At 37.5% G+C, this 18,640-nt stretch overlaps 1 long non-coding RNA gene across 1 annotated transcript in view; it reads left to right on the forward strand.

Annotated features, from left to right (window-relative positions):
• LOC109682863 (uncharacterized) overlaps positions 1-18,433 on the forward strand; it is a 40,795-nt gene extending 22,362 nt beyond the window's left edge. Inside the window, exons 3-4 of the long non-coding RNA XR_012449060.1 lie at positions 16,198-16,317; positions 18,382-18,433. This is a non-coding gene — a long non-coding RNA (uncharacterized lncRNA). The remainder of the gene's footprint in view (positions 1-16,197; positions 16,318-18,381) is intronic.
• The last annotated feature ends 207 nt before the right edge of the window (positions 18,434-18,640 follow it).

Here is an 18,640-nt window from a genome sequence, read left to right on the forward strand (position 1 = left end):
TGTAATTCATTGCTTTATTAAGACTTATCTTTTCCTGGAGGGTTCTATCTCTGACATTTTGTTATAGTAGTCCAAGCAGTTCACTGGTCAAAAGAAAAAAATCTAACTAGAATTCTATTCACTATTAGTTACTAATAAAGATGTAGTTGTTTGACAACTGAACAACTCCCTAAATATAGTGGCCATGGTAGATAATCTGTGTTCTCTAGTGAGCAAGATAAAAATACATGAGAATAACTGAGGACGCACAGCTAGAGCACAAGCACTCGTTCATAGTGGATAAAAATTGAAAAAAGACCAGAATGAGACGAGAAGACGACTAAATTGACAGACAAAACAATGTTAATGCTCTTATTTTTGAAATAAGTTCTGCCTAAAATAATTTAGTCAATTATTTTAGCTCATTTTCTTACTTCCACTAAGGAGCAAAAGAGAACTCAGTCCCTCCTCCAAGGAGAGCATCAAGGGTATACTTCTTAGAGAAAGATGTTTAAGAAAGGGGTGATCTCCTGGGGTGTTTACTAAAAAGCAGGCTCCCAGGCCCTGCCTGTGGGGAAACTCTGAAATCCACAGTTTTTTTTTTTTTAAATTTTATTATTCATATATGCATACAAGGCTTGGGAAAGCCACAGTTTTTAAAAGTCAGATAATTCTGATGTAGATAGTCCTAGGATCTTACTTTCAAAAACAGATTCTTAGAGATGGTTAACTTCCCTGTACCATTTGTACACATTGAGAAAATGCCACATTTGAACTACTTATGACTTAGATTCAGAAAGATGTGTACATACCAACTCTGGGATATTTATGCATGCATATAACATACAGACTGTGATCATTTATTTCATGTATTTATGCAGAGAAAGCCAAACAAGTTGATATTACAGAGAAAAATGCACCTCAACGATTGTCTTTCTTTGATCCATGGGTTTCTGTGCATAAAACCCTTCAGTCAAATCCTAGATGTCTGGGTGCTAAATGATGCACATCCTTTCACACCTTTTAGTGTGTTGAACCCTGAAAGGAGAAAGTTCCTGTGGGTGTCACCATGGGGCATCAGAGAAAGACAGCTGTCCCTGGCATTTGCTCAACAATCTGCAATGAAAAATGAATGTTTCAGTACTTCTGAATAGTCTGCTCAATAATTTGGAAAGTAAAATGTATCTCTCTGATGCTTGCTAAGCATTTTTGGCAAGTAATTTGGGCACATTTATCTTCTCTGACATTGCCTAATGGAGCTATCTGCTTCCCTAGAGCATGTTGAAAGTAGCTAAAACGTGTGCATTCTGCACTTTACAACAACGTGTGTGTGTGTCCCACAGATGGAGGCAGCCTACCTCGGGCACCCAGCCTAAAAAATTACACTAATGAATTCTCCAGTAGCTGTTCAGTGGGAGGTGTTTGTTATTTTAACCTCTGAGATCTCAGTAAGGTCTTAGATCTTTTAGGCCTGGATTCTAAGAGTTTAAAAAATAGTTTTAATCAACCCTGCTAAATATGATCTAGTTTTAAAAATATTCCATTTAAAATTGAATGGAAAGGTAAAAAGAAGTTAATTAAAAGGAATGTTGTGAGTGCTTTACCCATGTTTCAATTCCTGAACCCCAGGAAAGTGATGATGGTAGGAAAATGTGGCTTATTGAGACAGTTTTATAAGTAACTTTAAAAGTGGAACTTACTCTTATGATGATGATGACAATGATAAAGGAGGATGAGGATGACAAGGAGGGTTGTTGGGATTTTTTTGTTGTCGTTCATATATCTTAAGAAAGTGATTAGAAAAATATGGCCTCCAACTTCAGGAAAAAAGGGGTAGAAGGCAGCCAGAGAAAGAATGAATCCAAGACCTGTGTTTACGTTTCATCAGCCCTCAAATTCATCCAAGAAATGGCACAAATCTTGTAAAGGAAAGATGAAGCCTTGAGTTTTCATTGGTGCAGTCAAGTAGGTACAGGCTCCTTCTGACTACTTGAGGGGAGATAATTCTAGGAGACAGACTGCTTTCATTGTAGGGGCATGTTCACTACTCTGATTATAAACTTTGGCATTGCAAGGCTTCCCAAACCTGTCTTTACCAATTCATGTCTCCTGGTTCAACATCCAACGCTGTTGGCTTAGCTTTTCATTTCAAAAAATGTGGTTCAATCAAATATTGTGACGATGGCATTTCATATAAAAACCTGTTTGCATTTGATCATAGAATTTCTGAAAAGCTATTGAAAACTCAGAGTAACTGAAAGTTACAGATGGATATAAATATGTCAGTCATGCCCTGTGAAAAATGTAGCAAATAAATGTGTTTGATGCTTTGGAATGTTTGTCTTTCAAGATGGATTCCAAACGTTAAACACCACTTTTTTTTAGTTAGAATTAGAGAAGATTCAAAGGAGGTACAATCATCAGTCAATATGTATTGTCTTAAATTGTGACTATTATCATCTAAGCACCAAAATGTTCCCCTGGGGCAATCTTCAAATCTCTTGTATTCCTTTTTTTTTTTTTTAGGAAGTATGTATTTCTACTATAAGAGGAAAAGAAATGAGAATTTCCATTTCTACCCCTCCTCACCTTAGGCCATGGATGTCCTTTCTCCTCCCAGCAAGTCCACTGTTAGAAAAGCACACTCAAAATCTGTTAATGTGACTATGTGACAACTTATAATAATAAGTAAATAAGCCTAGGTTCAAAATTGGGCTAATGAAATGAATATAGTTATTGTTAAAAATTATGTATACATGTAGATAAGACTCAAAGGAGACCTAGGTCAAATGATTTGTTGAAAAATGAGATTGAGATAAATTTTTATTTCAAAATTTCTAATGGTGTCATTTTTACACTGTTTGCAATACATCGCATTCTTTAAAAAGGTTCTTGTGGACTTGTACACTGAAAACTATAAAACACTGCTGCAAGAAATAAGATACAGTAAATGGAAAGACATCCAGTGTTCAAAGATTGGAGCATCTTAATATTGTTACTATATCAATACTACCCAATGCACTCCTAAATGCAATAAAATCTCTATGAACATCCAACATTTTTTGCAGAAACAGAAATACCCATACTATAATTCATATAAAATCTTAAGGGAGCCTGAATAGCCAAACCAACATTGAAAAAGAAAAAAAAAAGGTCTCACACTTCCTGATTTCAAAAATTACTATAAAACCACAGTAATCAAACAAATGTGGTGCTGGAATAGAGACCAATATATAGACTAATGAATAGAACAGTGTGCTTAGAAATAAACCTTCTCATGTGTGGTCAAATAATTTTTCACAAGGATGCCAAGACTATTCAATGGGGAAAGAACAGTCACTTCTACCAATGATGTTGGGAGAATTGTATATTGACTTACAAAAGAATGAAATTGGACCCTTACCTTAAATTATATGGAAAAATTAACTCGAAATGGGTCAAAGAACTATAAAACTCTTGGAAGAAAATAGGAGAAATACTTCATGGCATTGGATTTGGCAAAAGTTTCTTGATTATGATATCAAAAGCATGGGTGACAACAGAACAAATAAAAGTTGGACTTTATAAAAATTTAAAACTTTTGTGCATCAGAGGACATTATCAACAATTAAAAGGATGATCACAGAATGGGAGAAAATATTTGCAAGCCTTATATCTAATAAGGGATTGATATCCAGAATATATAAGGAACTTCTACAACTTAATAACAAAACAAACAACAGATTAAAAATTAGGCAAAGGACTTGAATAGACAAAGGACTCTTCTTCAAAGAATATATACAAGTGTCCAATAAGCACATTAAAAAATGCCCAGCATCACTAATTATTAGGGAAATACAATCAAAACCACAATGAAGTACCACTTTGTACCAATGAAGTTGGTTATTATAAAAAATTTAGGAAATAACAAGTATTGATAAGGATGTGGAGAAATTGCTGGTGAGAAGATAAAATGGTGTACCAGCTATGGAAAATGATAGGGTGATTCCTCAAAAAATTAAAAATAGAATTACTATGGGATTCAGTAATTCCACTCTTGAAATATGCCCCAAAGAAATAAAAGTAGGTGGATTCTATCTATGGCACTGCAGAAAAAGAAAGCAAGAGGAAAGAAAAAGTAAAAGTAGGAACTTAAGCATACACTCATGTTCATATGGAAAATGTTCACTCATTTTCCACAATAGCCAAAATGTAGAAGCAACCCAAATTACCATGAATAGATGAATGTGTTAAAAATGAATTGATTAAAAATGGGATAGTACTCAGTCTTACAAGGAAAGAAATTCTGACATGTACATCAGTGAATCTTGAAGACATATAAAGTGAAATAAGTAGGTCATGAAATGACACTGTGTAATTCCTCAAATATAAAATTCCTAGAATAGTCAGACAAATAGTAGAATGATGGTTGCCAAAGACTGAGGGGAGGGGGAAGTGGGGAGTTAGTGTTTAATGCATATAGAGTTTCAATTGGGGAAGCTGAAAACGTTCTGGAGATGGATGGTGGTTTGATTGTACAACAATGTGAATATACTTAATGCCATAGAACTGTACACTTAAAAATGATTAAGATAATAAAGTTTATGTTTTATGCAAAATACGTTCCACCACAATAAAAAAGTAAATGAAACCACATTCTCTCTTATTGTAAGGAGTCCATCCTGATGTCCTCATCCTTTTTTTTTTTCCTTTAATATTCACATTTCTTTTAGCTCTGCTCTGGAGGAGATTAATTGCCCAAGTCTCTAGCCTGCAGCCTGATCTCCTCTGGCCAGTTCAATTGCCAGTTTCTTTGCTAATGGATTCATCTTGTGAATTACAAATACTTACTCATTGTGTATTGTGCACAGGGCCTTTTGTTCAGTGCTGTGAACATTTTGTACCATACACTATTTGTTGTTAAGGGCCAGATGCCAGTAACTCCTTCTCTTACCCCAGTCATGACCACCAAAAAAGACTCAAACATTTCAAATGTTCCTTGACAGGCAAGATAGTAGCCCCCCACCCCATCTGAGAACCACTGACATATGAAGCCTGTTTTTGGAACAGGGAAAATTTAAGTTTGACCAGAGCATAAAGCCCCCTCATAGTAGTGTCTTTCACCTGTGTATTCCAAGTGCTGGTTTTGGCACCTGTCACTCAGGGTTGGTGGTTGTTTTTTAAGTCTTTTGTTCATTTCTTTTTGAATGATGTCATGAGAATGCTGATCTGAAACCTTTAAAAGAGTGCGGTAGGGAGAGCCTTGAAGTAAATGGACCATTTAGGAAGCTTTGAAATAATTCAGGAAAGAGTTTTCTAACTTAAACTAAGGTTGCCATATATGGGATAGAAAGGAAATGGATATATGACATGCATGGAGGAAGAATGAAGAGAACCTGGGGCAGGGAACAATCCATCTGGACTAGCTGGGATTTAAGGGAGGGACCCTCACCTTATTGAGAAGCTAAGAAATCAATGTGGATGTAAGCGTACATATCTTAGATGACTGTGTTGAGTTGAACAGTTATTATTCAAATCATGAAAAGAATTTGTATAACAAGTAGTCAAACTGAACCTGGAATCACTTGTAGGTAAAGAAGGCAGGAAAAATTTGACTTTCATTAATCTTCTCACAAAAAGAAAAAAGAATGTAAGAAGGGAAAAGAGGAGAAAAGAACTGCACAATTTGCTTTTTATTAATTTTGTTGTTTTTGTTCAGTAACATCCATTTGAGATGTAAAGATGAGTAATCTCTGACTTGAGATTCTGAAATCTGCATTTGGAGCTCACCTTTAAAAGCCCTAATAGAATTAAAAAAGAAATAACTTCTTTCTTTAAAAATTCTGAACCATTTCCGCATTTTCGCAGAAGAAATACAGATAAAGCAAGGGCAAAATTTCAGCATACTGGCTGACAGCCTTGGACGCTGTGAGACTGGTGAGCATCCTATTGTCATTGGAGAAAGCCAGCTGCACAGCCAGATAGAGTGAGCCTGTTTCTTCAACTCCAAGACTGTAATTATGCTAAAACAGGACCTCGCAGCAGTGAATATAAAGAGAAGCCTTGGAATATTTCTCCTACACTAAACAACTTTATGGTTGAAAGGAAGCAATTACTGAGAACAAGATGAGGCTAAGTAAAAACAGCTTAACTTTCCAACTTTCCCAACTTGGGTATTGACAGTATTGTGCTGACCTCAAATCATCTGCTTTTTTCCTCCCAAAGCCACAATAATTCCAGCTTTCTGCCTGACTTTTAGATCAAGTGGAGATAATTTTTTAAAGTTAACCTTTTCCCCCACTCGATATAAAGCAACTTCTTAGATGGGTTTAATAATATTAGTAATTCTACCAAAGTCTTTATGTTTAATTATCCCTGCCACCCACACCTGGTGAGATACTCGATTTCCAAGTAAGTCCTTTGCTACTTAATGAATTAACTACCTTCTCCTCTTCCTCCTTCTTTTAAAGAGCTTTCTTTCTATCTATCTATCTATCTATCTATCTATCTATCTATCTATCTATCTGTCTGTCTATCTATCTATCTATCTATCTATCTATCTATCATCTATCTATTTATTTTTGTAGTGCTGGGGATTGAACCCAGGGCTTTATGCATGGTAGGCAAATGTTAGCTCTATCTTCTTAAGTTACCACCATCCAGCTGGGGTGTGAAAACAGCAGAACCATAGGGTTCTAATTCTTTTTCTTTTCCTGTAAGAGAAAGTGTCAGAAATAGGAAATTAGAGACAAAGCAGGATTATGCCCGAGATGGGAAACTACAAACTAGTATATCTACGACCTCTTCATTCTAACTTTGCTGTCTGCAATTAGAAAACTGTACCCTGAAACCTTCATCTGTGGAGTGTATTGTGAGGTTAAGTGAAGGCAAGGGGATGTTTGAGAGTGTGTGCTCAAGCTAGGTTGGCATAAGCTAATTAGACAACTTAGTTCTCTTAATCATTCTAGAACCCTAGAAGTCAAACTTTTGCCTAACTTATACAGATGGTATGTTAGTTGCTTTTCATTACTCTGACAAAATACCCGAGACAAAAAATTTAAAAGGACAAAAGATTTATTTTGGCTCACAGTTTCAGAGCTTTCATTCTGTGGTTTGCTGGCTCTGCTGTTTCTGGACCGTGGTCAGGCAGAATACCGTGGTGAAAGGGCATGGCAGAGAAAAGTTGCTCACCTCTTGGCAGCCAGGAAGAGAGACAGGAAAGGTCAAAGAACAAGATACACCCTTCAAAGGCATACCACCAGTGACCTACTTCCTCCAATCAGGCCCTGCCTTCTAATAGTCCATTCATCTATGAATTCATCATTGGGTTAACCCATTGATGAAGGTAGTACTCTTATGATTCAATCATCTCCCAAAAGCCCATCAGCTGGCAATCAGGCTTTAATTCATGAGGCTTTGAGGGGCATTTTAGATTTAAAACATAACAGATGATCATTCATGGTGATGTTTTATCAGTCACTGTTCTGGAGGTCTTAGTCAAGGCTTAAGCCAACCTGAGGAAACAGGATAAGAAATACTGAGAAGAGTAAAAAGAGTGACAATCTCTAAATAGTATGATTGTCATCTTAGAAAATTGAAGACAGGACAGTGAGGTCAAATGAGAGATACCAGTAAGTCGGGCAGGAGTAATTGTAAAGATGTCCACATCAATAGACTTCTAATAGTCAGTTATAAATTATGATGTGTAGATGAGAGGAAATCTTTAAATAGATCAAGGAATTTTCATCCAATGTGATACATACATTTATTTTGAAGATGAAATGGAATCTCTATAAGTAAGATGTCATAGAAAGCTATCTAAGATATTTGGTAAGAGGAGCTAGCAAGGTCCAAAACAGTGTGCAAATTATTAAAATGAATACAATTATAAGTATAGATGTGAATGTATGTGTATGCATATATGAAGCACATAGATCATATATTACAGATATATATTATTTATCAGGAAAAATTATCTGAAAGAACATAACCAGACCTTTAAGGTAGCTTTCTTAGGAGGGGGTAAGAGCTGGAATTATAGGTACTTTATTATTTCTATAGTCTGCATTTCCCTAATATTTTTACATAGTAATCATTCTTTATATTTGAAACCCATAAAAGAAATAAAGAATAAAAAGCTAAGCAAAAAAGCTTACATCCTTAACAGTGAAATTAAAAATGAATAGCCAATTCCAATTAAAAGTGGGATAAAAATTTTAAGGTTTAGTTCAGAAATGAAAGAAGCCATGTTTTAAATCAAAACATATTTTAGCCAGGCACTGGTGGCACAACTGAGGTTGAGAGCCAGCAGATCATGATTTGAGACCAGTATGGGCAAATAGTTCTCAAGACCCCATTTCCAAAAATAATCAGAGCAAAAATGGACTGGAAGTGTGGTTCAAGTGGTAGAGTGACTGCTTTGCAAATGCAAAGCCCTGAGTTCAAACCCCAGTCCCACCCCCCCAAAAAATTCCATATTTTATTTATTTATTTATTTTTTTTTCTTTTATTATTCATATGTGCATACAAGGCTTGGGTCATTTCTCCCCCTTCCTTACCACCCACTCCGCCCCCTCCCTCTCCCCCCCACCCCTTCGACACTTGGCAGAAACTATTTTGCCCTTATTTCTAATTTTGTTGTAGAGAGAGTATAAGTAATAATAGGAAGGAACAAGGGTTTTTGCTGGTTGAGATAAGGATAGCTATACAGGGAGTTGACTCACATTAATTTCCTGTGTGTGTGTTACCTTCTAGGTTAATTCTTTTTGATCTCACCTTTTCTCTAGTTCCTGGTCCCCTTTTCCTATTGGCCTCAGTTGCTTTTAAGGTATCTGCTTTAGTTTCTCTGCGTTAAGGGCAACAAATGCTAGCTAATTTTTTAGGTGTCTTACCTATCCTCATATCTCTCTTGTGTGCTCTTGCTTTTATCTTGTGATCAAAGTCCAATCTCATTGTTGTGTTTGCCCTTGATCTAATGTCCACATATGAGGGAGAACATACGATTTTTGGTCTTTTGGGCCAGGCTAACCTCACTCAGAATGATGTTCTCCAATTCCATCCATTTACCAGCGAATGATAACATTTCGTTCTTCTTCATGGCCGCATAAAAAAAAATTCCGTATTTTAAAGGGCAGACATAACATTGGAAATTTCTCATTTCCCCGGTATTTAAATTAACCTTTTAGACATAGCATTTTCTTCTGATTATGCCAGTAATTCATATTTATTCCAGGAATTTAGAAAATACCAAAAAGGACAAGGAAGAAAATAGAAATAATTTATAATCATGTTTTTCAGAGAAAACCAAAATTAATATTTTGGCGTATATGTTTTTCCTTTAATCCTTTTTATCAATGCATACATATATTTGAAAGAGGTCATAGCTGTTTTCATCTGACAGCACATGGTGAGCAGCTTCTCATGTCATTCTTTGAAAGATCATTGAATTGGTCTATCACTTCTTAATTTTATTGCAAAGAATATGGTAATGAATTTATTTATTTAAAATGAGTTTTAGAAAAAAGCTCCAGGGTCACAGAGATTTTTCTTTGTGCTATTTATGCATGTGTCCCCTGTGCAGGGAACAGAGCTTGGTTCTTCCTAGGAAATAAACATTAATGACTGAATCAATCTCTCCTCTCCCCAGGCCTGTAGCTCTTAAGCTTCAGTGTGCGTCAGAATTATCAGGAGAACTTGTTAGTGCACAATTCCCAGATCTCAGGCCCAGAGATATTGATTTAAATGTCTTTGGAGGGGCCCAGACAATTCTGATGCTGGGGCCAAGCTTTGGGAAACATGCTCTAGGCTAAATACCTAGAAACAGAATTGATGGATAAAAGCCTAGAGATTTTGAAGGCCTCCAATTTATTTTGTTAATTTACCTTCCTGGAAGGTTTTACCAAGTTACTGTTTTAAAGGGCCCTCCTCCCATCTTGTCTTAAGAAAACTGACTGTTTTACTTTCTTTCATCAATGCTCTGCATTAACAGTTTTAAAAATATTTGCTGATTTTATAGCAATGATGAAGAGAAAAATTTTTCATTAAAAGGGAAAAAGTCATAATACAAAATCATAGTTATCTATATTCACGCTATCAGGAATGAATTACTTATTCACCTCTTGGTATGGTCATTTCTAGTCTTCTTTTATTCATTTTTTTGTTTGCTTGTTTATTTATTTATTTATTTTGCTTTGTTGAGGTATAGTTGACAAAATTTGTATATATTCGAGGTATACAATGTGATGATTTGTTATATGTACATATGAAGTAATTGCCCAATCAAGCTAGTTGACATATCTCTCACTTCACATACTTACTTCTTTGTTAATGCATAGTGTTGATGAAAGATAGCAAAACAATCAGTTTTGGGGGACAACCAGTGAGAAGTGGGAAGGGGAAAGAAGATGTCATAATGAACTCATTTTAAAAAATTGTAAGAAAAATAAAGAAGAGAGATAAGAAAGAGTAATAGAGTGGGTGGTAAGGGAGGGGGTGGGGGCAGGGGGGAGAAATGATCCAAGCCTTGTATGCACATATGAATAATAAAACAATAAAAAAAAAAGAAAGAGTAATAGAGGGGATGAATGTGATCTAAGTATATTATATGTGTGTATAGAAATATTACAGTGAAACTTACCGCATTGTAAAATTAACATGAATTAATAAAAAATGTGGAAGAAAGAAAATACTCAAAATCTCCTCTCTTAGTAAATTTCAAGTATACAGCACACTATTAAGTATAGTCGCCATACTCAGCATTAGGCCTCCAGAACTTATTCATCTTCTGACTGCAAGTTTGTCATCTTTGACTCACATCTCCCTGTTTCCCCTATCACCTCCAGTCTTAGTTTTTTTAAGGAAAAAAAAAACACTATTATTTTTGTAAAAAGTTTATGTCTTTTATAAAGAATGTGTACACTATAAAAAGACAAAACACTCCAGATTATAGCATGTAGATAGAAATAGACCTAACATTAGAAATGATTTTAGACATCTTTCTATGTATGTCTAAAGATAGATGAATAAGGGATGGATGGATGGATGGATGGATGGCTTGAAAGCAAGAGAGGACTACTTTTGATAAAAATCAAACCCTACTACAGATAATGATGGGCATGCTATCTTTGACACTGCCCGATCTTTACTCTTTCTTCTGGGATTTTGTTAATTGTTCTACACCATTCTTTCAATTGATTTTTAGGTTGTTTTCCTCAGAGGCAGAACCTAAGATAAGGAAGTGAGTGGAAGCAGTTTGCTTGGGAGGTGATCCTAGCAGGTACTGGTGGAGGAGTACAGAAGTGAGGACAGGAAGGAAAGAAAGCCAAGAAAGCCTGAAAAGGGAGTTCTACCAAACAGGTTACTTTTGTGGGCAACAGGAGCTCAACCCCACCAGGGAACTCTGGGGCACATTGTAGAAGACATATTAGTGTTACCATACCTGAGAATGGAGGAATTGGATCTTTAATCCACCTGATCGGGTGTTGGGTGAGTGTGGCTGGGAGGAGGCATTAACTCTCCAGTTCTTCCTGCCCGCTGCAGGAGGAGCCAAACGGACTGTGCTGGTCCAAAGAACCCTCACAGAGTTGTAGGTGGCTGTAATTGAAAGCTCAAAAATCAGATGTGGGAATCGTGACTGCTGAGAGGTGTGAGCAGATCCCAACAGTGTTGGTGTTACTCTGGGACTTTGGTTTGTTTTCCTAGCTAGCATGGAACCCCCAAAGACTTCCATACTTCCAGGGGGTTCAGTGTCATTGCTGTCCTCTCCAGCAATTAAGTGAAAGATTTATTTTGATTGATGCTTTCAGTCTATGGTCATTTGGCTTCCTTGTGTCTGGGCCTGTGGTGGGGCAGAACATCACGGTGGAGGGGCATGGTGTCAGCCAGGAAGCAGAGAGGAAAGGGTAGAAGCCCCACTCTTCCTGTCAAGGGGATATCCCAATAACCTACTTCCTCATCTGGGCTCCACATACCAAAGACTGCATGACCTCTTAGTAGTGCCACAAGGCTGGCAATAAAGCCTTTAGCACATGTCCTCCTTTGGGGGACATTTCAGCTCCATCATTCCCAGATCTGTCACTCTTGGGTCACTGAAACTGAGAGAAGCCACCTCCCCTATCATGATGATACTCAGCAGTTCATAGAGAGAACTACAAAAGGTTCTGTGAGCAGTCAGCAAGCAGCTGAGGCCTCAGGAAGAGGACCTTGGAAGAGGACCCTGCAGCACCTGCAGTCAGGTCTCTAGATGAAAAACCCTGAGCTAGAACCACCCAACTAAGCTGCTCCCAAATTCTAGCCTCACAAAACCTGTGAAAATAAATGCTATTTTAAGCTACCAAGTTTGGAGTTGTTTGTTAAACGCCATAGATTTCAAAATTGTATTAGGTTTTCCATTTTCTAATTTTGTTCTTTTTAGTAAATTTAAGGCTAGGTCTTAAACTATGTTTTGATTTGTTTTATTTAAAAGAAACTATGTATTTCATATCAAATAATAAGAACTTTAATATTAACTTTTGCCTGGAAACTTGCATAGCATGATAACCTTTGCTTTTTACTCCTTTCTATTGTCATATATAGTCCTTGGGGATGGAGGGACTCTTTTGGCATTTTATTTCTTGGACAACATCAAATAAGAATTTATTCAGTATGTTAGCCTTTCCTCACATTTTACCTGTAAGGAGAACATTATGCGGAAGTGAGTGGTTTTAACTGATAGAGATTAAAAATTCTAGACAAAAGGATGTTTTGGTGCTGCCTCCAAGAACCTCCCCATCTTACGTGGTTTTTCCTACCAGCTTCTAAAAATTCTCTTGGATTCTTAGGATTCTTAACACCTTCAGTCACCAACACCACTGCTGTTCTCTCCTGGAGAATTTAGAAATATTGCATGAAGACGAGAACAAAGGGCAGAACTAAATGACAAGGGAGATTATGACCTCATGACGTTCTCCCAGAAACTAGATAAAGCAGATACTCCATTTGAAGCAACTGTTGCAACTCAACTTAAACCTCTTGAAAGTAAAAATCTATTTTGAAGTGTGAGCATTTAACAGGGTCTCAAGCTGTATTTGATGACCTGGAAAATAAATCTCCAGTAGAAATACACAGCTTAAAATGTAGAACACAAAATCTCACATACTCCATAGTAAGAATTGTGTTAAAAAGCATAGGCATTGGATAAAGATTAGAACAAAAGAATGACAATAGTTATTTCAGTTAGGCCTAGCATCATAAGTACCCTTTTGGAAACCATAAATTCAAAATCTTTCTGGAAGACAGAAATGTGACTGCATATGCCTGGGTAGATTTCTCTAAACATATCAAGCTGTAGAATTTTTAAAAGTAAATTGGGCTGGGGTTATGAGGGAGAGAGAGAGGAAGTGCTCTTTCCTTCTGGCTGAAGGGAGTCTTCTAAGACTTCACTTGTATCGGTTGAAAAGCTTTTCCCGGCTCTTTTCCCTTCCAGCTTGGCCCCATTTCACTGTCCTCTACTTTTCTTCTCTCTTGATAGGAAATTTCCAAATTAGTTTATGGTTGCTTATTTTCCTTGAGCAAAAATAATGATAATAAGATGTCTACAAATTGAGGAGTAATAAGTTGTAATTTTAAGATCACAACAAGAAGTCATTGTGTTAGGAGCTGAGCCTTCTGTCTCCTTTGGCTCCTAGAAAGAACTGCCTGCCTCGGTCGCCCATGTTCGTGGCTTTCTGAGTGTGGAAATGACCTGAGGGAAGGCAGCAAAGAAGGCTGTGGAGCAGTCCTACAACTGGAAGAAATAAGTAGGCCTGCATTTTAGGTCTCTCTATAAAACAATTTATGATCTGTTATGCCCCATCATTAAATAATATAATAAGCACCACAGGTTACAGTTCAGATGTGTTTGTGGTTAACTTGAAAAATGTAGCATCTCCAGAAGGAATTGCCTTGGAGCAGGGCCGGTTGTATTGCAATGTCAAACTGTTTCCATCTGTCCTGTGGCTGGCTGGATGCTGATCACTTATGACAGGTCTTAGTGAGCTAGTACAGATCAGGGAAAATGAGGCATGGGAAACAGCAGCCAGGAAATGAGATTCTTAAACACTATTAATAATGGCTTGATGAAAATCACTTAGGAACTGTTTTCTTTGCTTATGGCCTTATCCCCCCTCAACAAACTGGAACACTTACTAATAATTAAAAAAAAAATAAGAAAGGAAAAAGAGCAGCTCTCTCCCTTGACCTTGTCCATTTGCCCAAAAATAATTAGTGCACTCCGAGAACTGAGCAAGGATATCTTAGACAAAGACACTCATCCTGGGGAAGAACACCTGGGAAAATGGTTCCTCTGGTCACAAAAAGTATCTACAAAGGAAAATATTTGTCACAAGGATGGACACCTATCTTGACTGCAGCATCTGGCAGGTCCCATCCTTAGTTTAAAGAAATGTTCAAATATCTATGGCATAGTGACCTAAATTTAATGAGTGGAACAACCTTGAAATATTTGGGCCCAATTGATAAGATAATGTAATAGTACAGCAAAAGCAAGTAATTGTACAAAGTGTCAGAACAAAGAGGAGCACTTTTCCTAAGGTAAATTCAAGCCAACCCCCAACCCACATTTTTTTTTTTTTTTACCATAAATACACTTGATGTTACAACACTCTTGCAACTGTTATCAGATGTGCCTGCACATGTGTCTGGGTTGTGTACTATGTTTCTATCTTTGCTTTGGTTTATTTATAAATGTTCTTGACATCTACCTCAATGTATCCTAAAATTCCTCCCTGGAGTATTGCTGGTTCCAGTAACATTAGCACTAAGGTCAAGCAGAGAGGGGAGTGGAGGTACATCTAAGACCAAGGCAGTGGATCTCCACAGAGAGGATCCTAGCCCTAACCTTGGTGGTTGTTAGAGGTGACCTTGCAGAAGGCCAGGGGTTGTGTTCAGGACTTGGGTTTGCTGTAATGAATATGGACACAAGGGTGAAGTCCTGTGTGGTGGGATGTCCTGTCTCTGCAATGGCCAGGTCTACCAGTGGTGTGCAGTCCTTCTGTTACATTGTCAATCACTGGCTTGGCATCTTTGGGAAAGGTGAGGTCTTTGTGTTTTTCAAAATGTCCCATTTTATCCTGTGATTTGACCTCATACTATATGGGCATCATCATCATTTTCTGACCTATGATGGTATGTTTGAAATTGGGTAATTTATAAAGTATAGAGATTTATTTCTTATGGTTGTAGAGGATGAGAAGTTAATATGATGCCACGTTCAAAATGAAGAGTTAATATCAAAGGTGTGGCACTGATACCTGGCAAGGGCTTTTCTCTTGCTGCATCAGAACATGGCAGAAGGCACTGCACAGTGAGGAAGTGTACCTGAGAGACAGAAAAATCGATGGAACCCATCTTTATCAGCAACCCACTTCTGGGATAACCCATGCCTCTGATAATCCAGGCTGGTGCCTTCATAACCTATTCAACTCATAAAGTTCCCACCTCTGAATTTTGTTACAATTGCAATAAATGTAACAGGAGTTTGGAAAGGACATTCAAGCCATAGCAATAGGTCAAAATATATCTTTAAAAGGCATGTGATTTTCTTAAGTGATTTTAGTGTCAAAACTTCTGGAACTTCCCTAAAACATAGGTGCACATCTGTTTTCATCTTTCACTCTATGTTTTTCATCTTTGTCTTGCAAGTACCTGCATTTTTTGTGTGTGTTTCTCAGCTTTAAATTCCAAGTTTTATGACTCTTGTCCCATCATCACTAGATGCTCTTTCTTTTCCTCTGCTTTTATTCAGGTTTTGAATTAGCATACATTAATAATATGAGGGCATTTCACTGTGATAATTCCATACATGTGTACAGTGGACTTTGAATATGCTCACCGCTCCATTAGATTTCCATTCCCTTCCACTCTACGTCCCCTTCTTTCAGTGTTTGTGGGTTTCATTATGCTGTCTTCATATGTGTATATGTGGCATACTTTCATCCTCTTCATCCCTCAGTATCCTTTCCTTCCCCTCCCTGTCCTGCTGATCTTTGCCCCCCCTAAGAATCCCCCAAATACATCCATGTCCCATTATCATCATTAGAGTTATCATCACCATCATCATTTTAGATCAAGGTTCCACAATGAACAAGAACAAGTGATTATTTTGGCCTTTTGAACTTAGCTTTTAATACTATGTTTCTTATCTCAATTTCTCCCCACAAAGTCTGTGAACATGCTCTCTACCCCTTCTGAAAAATTTTTTAGGGATTCTACACTAGGTCAGACCTTGGCAATTGGCAGGACAAACTTCATCCATGTGGTTACATATGGTGGAAGAGACTGAATGCTTCTCATATGTCAGCCTCAAAAGATGAAGGATTTGAGGTAGGTGGCTTTTATTTTCTTTGTATTCTAATTTTTTTTCTAAATGTTTAATAATAAACATTTATAACTGTGTATATATATAATTTTAAAAGATGGTATATTTATAATAGACATCTAAATCACTATGGACGTCTTTCTTTCTTTCCCTTCCTTCCTTCCTTCTTTTCTTCCTCCCTTTCTCTCTCTCTTCTTCCCTTCCTCCTCTCTGTCTCTCCCTCCCTTCCTTCCTCCCTCCCTTCCACCCCACCTCTCTCTCTCCCCTTCCTTTCTGCACTGGGGATTGGACCCAGGGGCTTATTTGTGCTAGCAAGGTGCTCTGCCACTTGAGCCATAGCCTCAGACCTTTTTATTTGTATTCTGTTTTTGAGATAGGCTTGATAATTTTGCTTGGAGTTGGCCTTGAGTTCTTGATATTCCTGCCTCCACCTCCTGAGTAGCTTGGATTATAGGTGTGCACCACCAGGCCCAGCTTGTAAATCCTTTTTGAAATTATATTAAAATTTTACCTTTTTTTTATGAGTTGAAAACATTATAAATTGGCCACCTATAATAAAATCTTTGATTTAGTAAAGCAAATATCTAAGTTTGTCATTTCAGAAAATTATGTGTGCTATACTTCTTTAGTCAAATATCACATATTATTTGTGATCCTTATAAAACTTGCAAATCAATATAAAATATCTAGCATATTTTTACTTTAATTTTTGTGTCTCTGTGATAAGTGGTAAAATGAATTACAACCACTGGGTATGTCTAAATGGGAGGCTGTGTGCTCTGGTAGTTAGGTGTGTGGGCCTTGGCATCCTCAGTTGCCACTTCCCATGTCACCTTAAGCAAAATTTTCACCATCATGAGCCACATTTTTTTGAGACCTGTAATGGGAATAATAATTGTATCTACCTCATAAGACTAATCAGGTGACTGTTACCAGAATTATGTAATCTATAAAATCCAAATTGGAGCAAATGCTACAAGATGAATGTCCCAATTTCTTTAATGAATAAATTATAAGGAAAATAAAGATCCTTTTGCTCTGGAGGAGGGGAAGAAAGAAAAAGAAAGAGTAAGGAAGAGACGGAGTACACAATACATTTAGTACAGGACCTGGTAGTGAAAATTATAGCTATCATTATTATTGTGTGCCTTTCAAATTAAACTATCAAGCATTACTTAAATCAAGTAAGTATTCATGACATCCCACTAACAGCATTTCTAGGTCTTACTGGAAATGAGTGCAAATTTTGTTGCTCCTCCTAGGCCAGTCAGGAGTTACAGAGAAGGTTAATGATAAACCTCACTCTTGTCCTGGTTTTGATGATTTGATCTTGAACAAATAAATTGTCTACTTCTCCATTTCCTCAGCTGTAAACTTGGACAAACATCATGATATCTACCTCATAAAGTTGTGAAGATTATTACACGATCAGTAGCCAATAAATACTGCTTCCTATTATTATTATCACAATAGTAAACATTTCCCCTGCCTTCAATAAGCTTATGATCCAATAGAGGAGACAGAAAACATCTGCCATGCCCACAGAGAGCTATAACCCAAGGTCCATGGCGAGGAGTGTTGCAAGATACATAAATGTGTTCTAGAAGAGAGAGAAGGGGCCTGAACAGAGGAAATGCAAAGGCAGGTTTGTTTCTGGACCACTGACAGTATTTTTAAGAGTCTTTCCTTTGACTGTAGGAGCTGCAGTCTCTGAGTATTGAGTCCTCTTTTAGAGGACCACAATGGAAGTTGTCTTGGATGCAAATTCAAGATGCCCTCAGATGCTATGCCTCACATGCTGGTATGTTGGTTCTGACACCATTAACACTCTCCCTGTCCAGTACTTTCAAGACACTGCCATGCAGCAACCACTGGATGGACACTTTGGAGGAGAGGAACCTTGGCTGGAGGAAAGGAGTCAGATAGATAAAGCTCACCTAGGCCTTGAGAGGGCTTGAGCACCAGGGAAGAGGGGAATCCAGTATCCTTATGCAGGAGGGCTCAGGGTTCTGAGAACTCAGGAGAAGGGACTTCTTCATCTCTTTACCCTCCCTTCTTATCTTTCTCAGGCAGCCTTGTGTTCCAGTCACAGTGTCCAGGACACCAGGGCTGAGAGGTGGCAAGGTGAGTGGGAGAACCCTGGATTGGAGTCAAGAGATCACTTACAGAGTGGCTTTGGACAAGTTGCATAACCACACTGGATTGCAATTTTTTCTACCATAAAACAAGCTTAGTAATACTTGTTGAGTATCTCATGGGAGGACTGTGAGGACTGAGTGAATTAGTGTGGATGAAACATGAGTTATTATTGTCAGTGACTTTGCTCCT

This window comes from Castor canadensis, chromosome 6, assembly GCF_047511655.1.
Source record: "Castor canadensis chromosome 6, mCasCan1.hap1v2, whole genome shotgun sequence".
Classification (NCBI taxonomy): Eukaryota; Metazoa; Chordata; class Mammalia; order Rodentia; family Castoridae; genus Castor; species Castor canadensis.